Genomic DNA, 12,545 nt, shown 5'->3' on the forward strand with positions numbered 1-12,545 from the left:
ATCAGTTTCTTCCAATATCAAAACAAAGTGCTGCAAAGTACTCAGCAGGTCTGTAGAGAGAGAGACAGCAACAGTCCAATATGACTCCTCTTCGGAACTCCAGTACTGTAGGTTACTATGCTTACGATCACTGTGGATATTTACAGTATTCACTGCAATATCAGATGTGCAGCCTGGGGATTTATTCTAGCCCCTCCGTGACCTGACGCTGAATGGCCTCAGGCGGTGGCCCTTTGCCCAATGCCCCTTTGTGGCGGCTGGCCAATGTTCAGTGCACCCCTTCACAGCACGTAGTCTTCTTGGACCTTGGAAGCTGACAACCGGTGTATTAACAATTTGAGATTGTAGACTCTCTTAAAGAATTTAGAGTTGAATTATAGCCCCCCCCTCCCCCCCCCCCCCGCCACTCACTCTCTCCCTTTATTTCAGTACCTATTTTCATTAATGTAACCCATTTGTCCTAGATGTGATGTGTTTTCATGCTGAATAATTAAGCAAATAGATTTAAGTCTGAACATGTTTGGAATGAACATCCTTTATTCTGAAATCAAGTCTGATAATGCAGAAACTTTTGTTAATTGAATATAAAATGTGCCACACAGTTAATACCATAGATGTTTTGGTCCAAGATCAGTGCAGTAAAGCACCCTCTGGCTTTGTACCTTGAGCATTTTCTCTGATTTAATGTGAGAGATTATCTAAATAAAGAAAGTTTGTCTACTTTTCTTCATATCAGTTTTGCAATGAAGCTATTTACACGCAAAGTATTAATGCTGTATATTAGTGGCTTGAAGACTCTGCATTGTTGGTGAAGCTTGAAAGTTTTATTAATAAAAAAACATAGGCTTTGATTTAATCAGCTATCATAACCAGACTTTATCTGCCTTTTCCAAGATATTGCATTCAGTGTTGTGACTATTGTCTGTATCTGTTAGATTGTACAATATTGGTGCTGTTTATACTGCAAACAGCTTTATTTTGGAAAATATTGTTTTCACTGTGGTATATATTTACTTAGAAAATGTGACATTTCACTCAAATGGCATTCTGGTGTTTTTCAAGTGTCATACTGGTTTCGGTGACAGCATCACTGCCTGTGAGTCAGAAAGTCATAGGTTCAAGCCTAGTTAAGAGGTTTGAGCACATGATCTTGGCTGACACTGGAGGAGTGAGGTGCTGTCTGAGATGTTAAATTGAGGCCCAGTTTATCATCGCCCCAGGTAGTTGCAAGATCCCCAGGCACTATTTGAAGAGCAGATAAATTCTGCTGGTGTCCCATCCAACTTTCTTTCCACATGCAAAACAACAACTTATATTGATATAGTGCTTGTAGTGAAATGAAATGTCCCAAGGTGCTTCACAGGAGTATTATAAAACAAAGTACGACACTGAGCAATGTAAGGAGATATTAGCTCAGGTGACCAAAAGCTTGTTCGAAGAGGTAGGTTTTAAGAAGTGTTTTGAAGGAGGAAAGCAAGTGGAGAGGTGAAGGGAGGAAATTTCGGAGCTTCAGACCTAGGCAACTGAAGGCGCAGCCACCAATGGCAGTGCGATTAAAATCAGGAATGCACAAACAGCCAGCATTAGGAGCGCAGATAAGTTGGAGATTTTAGGGGATGAAGCAGGTTCTAGAGATAGGAATTGGGCATGAGGCCATGGAAGAATTTGCAAACAAGGGTGGGAATTTTTATGTTGAGACGTTTTTTGACCTAGAGCCAATGTGGGTCATAACAGGGTTATGGGGAACGGAACTTGCTGCGAGATAAGACACAAGCAGCAGGGTTTTGGATGACCTCCAGTTTACAGAGGATAGAATGGGGCTGATCAGCCAGGAGTGTGGACTAGTGGAGTCTTGAGGTAAAGAAGATTTGAATGAGGATTTCAACAGCAGAACGAGCTGAGAACACCAAACATAGATTGCCCAATCACATATCCCATCTTTTTTTGGATATGAGAAATGTATTTTATTATATTGGAATGGTGATTACTCTTCAAGTAAATTTCATTGACTTTAGGTCAGGCAGTATCAAAATGACTCAGTGACAAGCACTGCATACATGTATCTTCTTTCTTTTTATAAAACTGGCTAGCTGAAGTAATATAGAATTACTCTGCAACAATAATACAGTAATTTAAAAATGTCGTCTTCAGAGATTTTTTAGTATGTTTTTCACATTCGTATGTTCATGTGAATTTAGATCTGCCTAACTACCTTTTTGTATTATTTGTTTTAAATTGTTGGAGCAATTTCTGAGTATCAAGAACTGGTTAGTTTCTAACAATCTTATTTCAAACTGTGATTCACAGAGATTAGAGATTGATCCATTCTGCATTTGTGATCCAGATCGAAGTAAATTTAAAGTTTTTTTTTAAAAAAAGTATCTTGCTCATGGAATGAAGAGTTTTGTACTAATTTGGTCGAGCTTTAGTTGACTTTCACGTTTTCTTCGTTATATTGAGGAAATAAAGCAGACAAATGTACAGTTGGTTGAGTTTATAGCCTTCCAATTTGGCTGAAGGTTTGCAATATAAACTTGTACAAACTGCAGCATTGCAAGCTTTAAAAAATGCTAGAAATAATAAGTTAGCCAGCATGAATATAAAAATAATTTTAAATATTTTTGCAGTTGTAAAAACATTGTATGCTAGAATCCAAGTTGAAGTAGCTTTTCAACAGTGGTGAAGATTTAACCTGAAACATCAATAGAAAGGGCAAACGATTCACTACCTTGATGATGATAAGAGAACATGTGTTGATAACAAAGTACAAAATTTGCTGGCTGTGTTATTTCATGTTGGGAACTTGAGTGAGTTTTTATGGACTGATGTATTGGCTTTTGAAGTTATGCCATTGAAGCCTTTTAAATTTATTGGTTTTCAATATGTCTTGAAGGAATGTGTTGGTACTTATTGAATTGCAATATGAAACTTGCCTACAGTCTCTCACTATGGTTCAGGTTTTGATGTCAGTGGCGGATGATTGACACTTGTCATTCATTTTACTTACAGCTGCCCACAGACATTTTGTGGGTTTTTCAACCACAACAATATGATCGTTGGGAGCCTGATAAAGTGTGGCATCCTCTACAAGGGACCTGGGACCTGTATGAATAAGGCACGCAACAGTGTATCTCTATAACCAGTCAGAGTGAAGAATCAGTACTGAATGATGCAGAGTCTGAACCAGGAAGTAAAGTTATTAGCTTGAATGTAAAATCATGCACAGAAAGCAAAATCAACAGAGGAAAAGAAAGATGGGATTAAGAGAGTGAGATAAGAGACAGGATAATATGAAAACATAAAGATAAAAACAAAAAGCTAAAAGCTACTGCGGATGCTGGAAATCCAGAACAAAAACAGAATTACCTGGAAAAACTCAGCAGGTCTGGCAGCATCATGCTCTGCCGAAGGGCCATGAAGGCTCGAAACGTTAACTGATTTTTTCTCCGCCGATGCTGCCAGACCTGCTGAGTTTTTCCAGGTAATTCTGTTTTTGTTTTTAATATGAAAACATGTTTTTTATTTTAATATTTTCAAAAAATCTAGTAATAATTAAAATCTGAAGGAATGAGACTCCACACATTGTTACGATCCTTGTAGAGAAAGATTTTTTTGAGATGAATTTCTCACTGCCCTACAAAAAGGATCACATGACAGTATTTCATGTTTTAAGGCTTGTATCCATAACAAACAAACATTATTCAACATTGACCTAATATTACTTAGTAGGCAACTGAGATACCAAAACAAACAGAAACAGAAATACCTGGAAAAACTCAGCAGGTCTGGCAGCATCGGCGGAGAAGAGTACAGTTGATGTTTCGAGTCCTCATGACCCTTCAACAGAACTAAGAAAAATGAGATACCAATCTACAGGAAATGGGTTCTGTGTTCACCAGTCCTCTGCTTTGCGGTTAACCCAGAAGGAGCCCTTTTCTTCTGGCATAGCAGCGCCTGCATTATTTTCCCCCAAACCCTTCCATCTCTCAAACTCAATCTGTAAATCTGCAGCAGTATGCCCCTGTTCAATGGCAATCAGGTCACATGGACTTCTCTGGGCAGCACTAGTAGGAGGTCACATGCTGTTCTCCATTACTCCATTTTACCTTGAATTAAAGGAGAGAGTTTAAACATAATCATCTTATAAAGCCTCACATTCATAATAATGTGTAGAAGAAAAATTTCAGTGCCAGAGATGTTGTTTGGCAATAATTAAAACTTAGCATTGCCATCAAAAACTCACTCACACTTGCATGGACAAGCCCTAACACTCTCTGGCACATCTTGTAGGTAAGTATTGCAACTTCATACCATTCTATATACTTCAATGCTGAATCTCTGGGCAAGATTTTGATCTAGTAAAGCTTGTGGATGCACCTCAAATAAAAACTCAGATTTCCATACAGATGCTGGAAATTGCTGTCCAATTTACTCCTTGTAAGGTCCAGGTAAATGTGATTGACTCGTCAAGCCTTGTGATAACTCTGGTAGGAAATAAACGTTATCTTTTAAGCATTGCTTACATCCCATGCCACTCTTTGTTTTGTGTTAACAAACAAATATTAAAAAACAACTTATTTTGATAGAAAATAGGGAAACAGTGTATAATGTAAAACTTGTTTTGTATTTACTTTTATAATTCTGATACAATGACTTCTGCATTTACTAAAAAGCATTTTGCTTAACTCGCAAATATGACTGGCTTGTGTCAAGTCATGTTGTTGCTCATTCAAGACCTGTTTCTGATCAACAAGAAATAGTAAGGCTGCTTTATGGTGGTGCTTGAGTACAAGGCAGGGAACTAATAGAGAAGACCATTTTCCCTGTTGAATTGAGTGTCAAGTTTCATGTGCTGAGAGGAGTTTGTAGCTGGCTTGTTTTTCCTGTCCAAGCTTCTGGATCTGTAATGAAGGCAAGTACCCTTTAGAGGAAAATTCGAGGTTTAGTTTTATGGCAAAAACACAGTGTCACGTCACTGCCTTTATTTGATGTAATGGAAGGAAAAATACACTTTATCTAATATTGTGTGATGCTCTTAATTCATTATCTCTAATATATTTCCACAACCACCGTCCCCAGTGACAATCCTTTACTTCACTCTAATATTATCGGGATATATTTTACCAGTTACAACCAGTATTGGAAGGGAAAGGTTTTTAATTGCATTGTTCGGCAATTTTCACGATTGAAGTGGACATGGAATTAAATTTTTATGTACCTATCAACAGCTTATATAGTATTTAAAAAAAAAACTTGTGACAATGCTGAAGGGGAATCTTTTTCAAAATGTAAGGCAATATAATTATAAAATTCAGTATTTGATGATGCGTTACGCATTATTATACTGATGCTTGCCGATCTTGGATTTTAGGTATGTGTTTATATTTTACTATTATGATTGTGTTGAGCAATTAGTAATTTAAAATCTTAACAAATAGAAACTTTAACTTTTTAACTATAAATGAGAATAGAGAAAATATACAGTATTGTTTACAGATAGCATAGTAGCATATTATGTGGGAAAGTGCCAAGTTATCCATGTTGGAAGGAAAATAAGAAAAGTGACGAGACTGCGATATGTTGGTATTCAGAGGGACCTGTGTGTCCTTGAGCACAAATCACAAAGTTATTGAGCAGGTACAGAAAGCGATTGGATAAATAAATGGTATGTTATTCTTTATTACAAAGGGCTCGGTGTATGAGAGTAAAGATCATCCCTGAGCGTATGAGTGGCAGAGTAGGCTCGAAGGGCTGAATGGCCTACTCTTAATTCTTGTGTTCTTATAATTTGATCATCCGAATTTCAAGATATCAAATTATTTAACTGAAATATTGTCATTTAACATTTGGTAATAAAATACCAAAGTTATGTTGATTACAAGTTCCACAGTAACTGCTCATACTATGTATCACTGGATCTGTATTAAAATTGTATATCAACCCTAGAGTGACTGTAGCAGTATCTCTGTAACCAAACACTAAGATCACTTAAAAAAAAATTAAAATCACAGTTGAGATTTAATAGATTTTCCTTTAAATTTGCTACAAACTCTGACCCTGTTAATTGGTGCAGTATGCTTTTTCTCTTCTGATGTCGATTTGTTTTAGCTTCCAGTTTACTTGCTAAAGTAATGAAATGAAACTGACAAGGTTTTGGTTTAATCTGATGTCCAGAGAACCATTCAAGTTAAGTCATTTTGCAATAAAATAATGCAAACAGGATGTTTGTTTTTGCAGCTATTGTCAAATGCAGTTTTGACTGCAGTTGTCCATTTAGAGGATTATGGCTCAAGTTTTTTCTAACTCGTGAGAAAATAGTGTGAAATAAATTGGAACTTGAGAGAAAACTTGGACCTCTACAGGTCCAATAATGTTGCAAGCTTTTTAATGGAATAGTGTGAAGTTGTGCCAGGTCCTTTTTTATAGGAGGAGACAGATTGATTACAGAATGGCTGTCCTATGCTTCACACTGATCACTTATAGACCAGAATTGGCAAAGCCTGTGAGTAAGCATGACTGACTCCTGGAAAGGAAAGTTTAGTTAAATAGGATGTTTTTTTCCTTGGGGCAATTCAATTGTTCAAATGATTGAGCACTTGACTGAGTCAGGGGTTTGGTCTTTGGGGACGCTTTGTAGCTCCTATATGTTGGTTTTAATTAAGTCTTAATTGCTACTACTACTCTGAGAATTAATACAGGCTTCTTTTTAACTAATTGGGGAAAACTAACCCCCAACTGTACAGTTGTTGTGACGCCACCAATTTGCATTAGATTTCTTTCTAGTTGATCATGACATGATGAAGCACCATTGATGATCAATGAATCATGCGTTTTGTTGTATTTACAAAATTCTGTATAATATATTTTCATAACTATGTCCTGTACCCTTGTATTAAAACGGACAATTTGGGTCTGGTGATTCAATATATAAGCCATCAACGCAAAAGGAGTAATATTTTGTGGAACATATTTCTTGAAAGAAATATTTGAATTTGAATATTTACATTTGGGTTCAAACAATCTGTAATTCACAAAGTTTTGCTGTGTTTTGTAGTATCAGTGGCCACCATTGGAGTTTCCAAAACAAAATTCCTGGTGTTAAATATTTTGTTACTTCCATTATAGGCAGGCCTGCAGCTGTTCTCGTCATTACACTTAAAAGCTGTAATTGATTCTATACCTAAAATGAATGAGTCACCTAACACTTGTTCATACACAAGACCGTTTTACCTTTTTTGATACTTTAACTGATGGAGGGTAAATTTCTGCCTGCCTAGGCAAGCGGTAGTAACATGTTCAAGTCTTTGCTAGTATATCTGAGTGAGAACTTGCAATGTGCTATGGTTCCAAATTACAGAGCGGCGCTACTTCATACCAGATATTTTCAGCTTCTATATGATGAATGATTTCTTGTCATTTTAAAAGCACTGCAGAACAGTATGAGCAGTAATGTGAAGCTTTTACAGGGTAAATTCCTTGCAAAGGAGAGGGTTTCTAGTATACATCCAAATTTTTGAATTGGAAATGCAGGTTTGCATGCTAGTTTCATTAAGGAATTTAAGGTAAATAAATGGAATTTTTTTTTAAGTGGACTCTGATATGGAATTACAGTTATGAAGATGGATTTTTTTCCCCCAACTAGGGAGTCTTAATTTGATTGAATTGGTTCCTAAAATGCATTTATAACACTTCAATAATATACAGTAAATATATATTTTTTAATGCTATGAAATAAAAATATGCTATTATTCCAATGGTACACATTTATAACTCCTAAAAGGTTTCAAAGCATGACTTATTTATGTCTGTTGAATTACTCTAAGCAGTGCAATATTTACAATCAAATACAATGTGCTTTTGAGATATTTGGTTAGGGAGAAGCCATAAAAGTCCTTGGTTGAGCACTCTCAACAGGAAACACTGGTTCAGTAATGGTTGCAGGTGGAACCATATCTTGTTATGGTATCTCTTTTTCTTAAATGGTCCACATGCATACGGGTGATCTGGCCTTCTACTTCCGAGTGGTATGATAATGGCCTGGTCACTGAACTTACGTTACCAGTTAACCACTTCGGTTCTCCACCGAAATTCTTCACATTTGCTGCTTCTCCAACAGTAAATTGTCTATGCAAGTCCTTTTTAGCTTTTTGGTTTCCTTGCCCCTTCTCCACCTTCCCCTCCAAATTTGGAAATATTAGGCCCAGTCTTGTCTTAAGACGGCGTCTCATCAACGATTCTGGAGGTGTTGCTCCTGTAATTGTGTGGGGGTCATCCTGTAGTGAAAAAGAAAGTGTGCAAGCTTGGTCTCCAACGAATACCTTGTTAACTTCTTCACATTTGTCTACAGCATCTAGAATTCTTTCCAGAGAAGGCCTTGGAAGTAACTTGTACCTCTTTGATTTTTATCTTCGGCATCATCATCCAGCAAACCATTGAGAGACTGGAATAATATCAAAGTAGGATTAGTTCGATGATTTGTTTATTGCCTCCTTCGAGTGTTTATAGGTGCTACCAGCCACCGTTTTATTGTCTTTTTGGAACCTTCTTCCTTTTTGTCGTCATCTTTGTACGACAGAGTTTAATCTCGTCTTTCATTTTGACTTCACTGCGGGCCAGACTTCTTCTCTCAGGTGAAATCTCAACTTGTCTTAGTTCAGTAGCTGAGTCGCCCAAAACTTTGTTATCTGCTTGCCCCTTGAAAAGCTCTCGATTTTTGCTTTCAAAGACTCATTAGCTTCATTTAGCTGATTCTCCTGTCTCTCTTTTTTTGTATTTATTGGCTCTTGGAAACTTGAATATTGATGTGCCTTCTCTGCCACCTGGTTCTTCAGTTTGTTCAGGGGTGCTGAATTCTTTCTGTTTCTCTTTGTCCTTTTCCAGAGGCACATACTTTGACCTGAGGGAATCTTGTCGTGTGTGAAGGTCTTTGAACAGGCTTTCCTTTTCCTTGCGAAGTTACTCACTGCGTCTTGAGCTCTGTCATTCAGCAGGGTCTCTGAGTTTTTTCTGCTGTTCTTCCATGTTTTTGTTTGAGATAGACTGCATTTCTTCAGGTTGTTGAGTCCTTACACAATCCTTTTTCATCCTGTTGCGGTCCTTGGACTCTCCACGCTCATTTTGCCATCCTTTGCCTTGTTCCTTTTTCAAGATATGAACTCTTCCAGCTTCCTTTTGAAATCTCCCTGGCTAATCAAGGTTGATTTCCCTTAACCAGTTTCACCCTAGAAGACATGATTCTCTGTCTCTCAATACCATAGTGGGTAGCTGTGCCGATTGGTTTCTATAATGGACAGTTGCTGTGCTGATACCTTTTACTTGGATTTCTTTACCTGTGTATGTTTTCAACTTGGCAGATGTTTGTTCCAAATTTAATTGATGTTTACCATTATTTAAATATCTGAAAGTGTGTTCTCCATTTAAAGTAGTAGAAGCTCCAATGTCTACTTCCATTTTTAATGATTTACCATTTGCTTGTACTGTAACAAATATTGGTTCTGTCTTCCCAACTTTCGTGTTAAACAATGAATAAATGTCAGAATTTGTTGTTTCAGTTTATGAAATGGAATTGCACTTTGCTTAATTATGTAGCTTATAATCAAAGCCTTTTGGACTTGTAATGTTTGGGAAGAAAACAACATCTGCAGTTTTGCAAAATCTAAGTGTCAGTTATTCTGATCTATTTTTGGCTTTCAGTGACATGAAAATGTCATAATTATTTATAACACTAGTACCTTTTTTGCTTCTTTGCGCTGTGTAACTATGGCGACCTGGGTAATGTATGAGCACTTGTTCTAGTTGCATGATTGATAAAGTAAGAATTGGTTGCATTAGTAGTAGCTATGTAATCCTGCAATATCACTTCTGTAAATTGGGGAAAAGGAAACTCATAGACATAAAAATTATTATTTTTATTTTTGCAAGAGCTGCTTGGAAGATGGGGATTAGGTTGCAAGTGAGTATATAAACATAGCTGCAGCTTCTTTAGCTCCGCCACATTGAGAATTGATGGCCTTGTTAAGATAACAGCAACAAGGATGGTAGCATGGTGGTTTTGTTACTGGGTTAATAATCCAAAAATAAAAACAAAAAACTGCGGATGCTGGAAATCCAAAACAGAAACAGAAATACCTGGAAAAACTCAGCAGGTCTGGCAGCATCGGCGGAGAAGAGCACAGTTGACGTTTCGAGTCCTCATGACCCTTCAAGACCCTTTTTTTTCACTTAGTTCTGTTGAATGGTCATGAGGACTCGAAACGTCAACTGTGCTCTACTCCGCCGATGCTGCCATACCTGCTGAGTTTTTCCAGGTATTTCTGTTTCTGTTTTTGTTTTGTTAATAATCCAAAAGTTTGAACTAATGATCTGGAGGCATGAATTCAAATCCCACCATAGCAGTTGAGGAATTTAAATTGCCAATTAAATAAATCTCAAATAAAAAAAAGCAGAATTGGTAATGGTGACCATGAAACTATTGGGTTCACTCATGGTTCCTTCCCTAAAGGACATGTCATCCTTACCTGGTCTGGGCTATTTGTTACTCCAGAACCACAGCAACTACTGTTCTCTGAATAGCCTAGCAAACCAGAACAAAATGCATTAAGTAAGAAATGGGACGGATCTCCTGACATCAACCTGGGCATTGGGCTCATAGATGACAAAAGCACATAAAGCCCAGATGAATCTGCAAGGTCCTCCTCACTAACATCTTGGAAAACTAATATAACCATGCTCATGGAATCACATCTTTCTGCCAATGTCCCAGACATCTCCATCACCATCACTGGGTATGTCACCAGGACAAATCCACAAGAGGTGACAAAACAGTGGCAATGGGAGCCCTGAACACTTACTCCCAACCTCGTGAAGTCTCATAGCATCAGGTCAAACAGGGGCAAGAAAGCATCCTGCTGATTGCCACCTGCTGCCCTCCCTCCGTCACTGAATCAATATTCCTCCACGTTGATGCCACTTGCAAGGACACAGAATGTCCTCCAACTAGGGTACTTCAATGTCCATTACTAAGTGTAGCTCGGTAGTATCACTATTAACCGAGCTGGCATAGCTACCAGACTGAGCCTGCCAAGATTTCTTTGATGGGACCCCAACCCCCACCTCCCCCGCCGTCAAACCAGCGACCTCTACCACCTAGAAGGACAAGGGCTGCAGGTGCAAGAGAACACCACCACCTCCAAGTCGCACACTATATTGACTTGGAAATATATTGCTGTTCATTGGTTGTTGCTTTATCAAAATCCTGGATTTCCCTATCTTCACCAGGCTGACATGCAGCAGTTCAAGAAAGATGCTCACCATCACCTTCTCGAGGGCAAATAAGGTTGGGCAACAAATCGTGACATCCACATTCCATGAATGAATTTTTGAAAAACATGCTCAGTTAGCATATGGAAATTTGGTGCAAAAGGAATTCAGATATTTGCATAATTTCAACAACATAATCAACAAATAGGCAGGCCTTCAGGAGAAAGCAGCAAGTGGTGTTTACGCTTGCCAGTGGTGATGCTTTGACTTAGTGAGGGGGAACTGTGCATGTTTTTGATATGGTCCTGCCTTTGGAAACATTTTTCTGCCTCACCTGATTAATGTAAATGAGAAACAATATGGCCCAGATTTTGGGCAAAAGTAACAGTGAGGCTATCAGCAGTCATTGGCATTAAAGTGTAAGTTGGACAATAATTTTCAGCAACCACTGCATATGTGTGATTAAATACAGAAATTGGGAAGTTGCTGTCCAAGTTCAACTGATTCCCCAGAAGCTTTGCTATAATGTTATCTCACCAACAAACTTAGCATTAAAACGCATGGAAGGGAATGAAGTTGCAGGTATTTGCTTGACTGGCGCTCACTAAACTCCACAGAATAGGCTAGAACTTGCCATTCCAGTACAAGTCATGTTTTAATGGCTTAATGAATCGTAATTATTGCCTGGCGATCTGTCTGTACTAGAAATTAACTTCTACAGTTGTGGAGCCTCGTTCCTTCAGAATTTAATTATTGTTGAGAAATCTTTTCTCTTTGTCTCTCTTAAAGCTGTGTGTGGATGATTGTGTGCCGAAATGTCTTCCTAACCCTAACAAGGTTCAGTGCAAAAGGATGTCTGAGGGCAAGTGTAATGAACAGTGCCATTGATCTCACAATTGGGGCCTAAAATTTGGTACAATCTGGTGGTGGACAAGGTGTAATAACCTTCCAAAATTTAACTATGTCATGTATCATGTGTGCTTGCTTGCATATCTGTAGTCTCTTTGCAAGTCTCAGAAGAAATCTAAGTGCCCGTGACTAGTTTAAATATAACTTGTGATGAGTAGGATGACATTGTGTTTTACCCGCACTGACTTACTTTCTATAATGGCATGACTCTTTTGATGTCATCTTTTCAGCGCTTGTAATAAATTACAATGTACAAAGGAATCATCAGTTGATTCCTAATATATTTTATTCATATAATGCCTTTTTGAACTGCTTTTGATACCTAATTGGAGAACTAATTTGTTAAAGGGGAGCACTAATCTCAATAGACGTTGAAA

At 37.9% G+C, this 12,545-nt stretch overlaps 1 protein-coding gene across 2 annotated transcripts in view; it reads left to right on the forward strand.

Annotated features, from left to right (window-relative positions):
• The window catches only part of LOC144699627 (ras-related protein Rab-40B), a 73,682-nt gene that overhangs the window by 697 nt on the left and 60,440 nt on the right, over positions 1-12,545 (forward strand). The gene's annotated exons all lie outside the window — the stretch shown is intronic.

The sequence above is a fragment of the Cetorhinus maximus genome, chromosome 24, assembly GCF_964194155.1.
Source record: "Cetorhinus maximus chromosome 24, sCetMax3.hap1.1, whole genome shotgun sequence".
Classification (NCBI taxonomy): domain Eukaryota; kingdom Metazoa; phylum Chordata; class Chondrichthyes; order Lamniformes; family Cetorhinidae; genus Cetorhinus; species Cetorhinus maximus.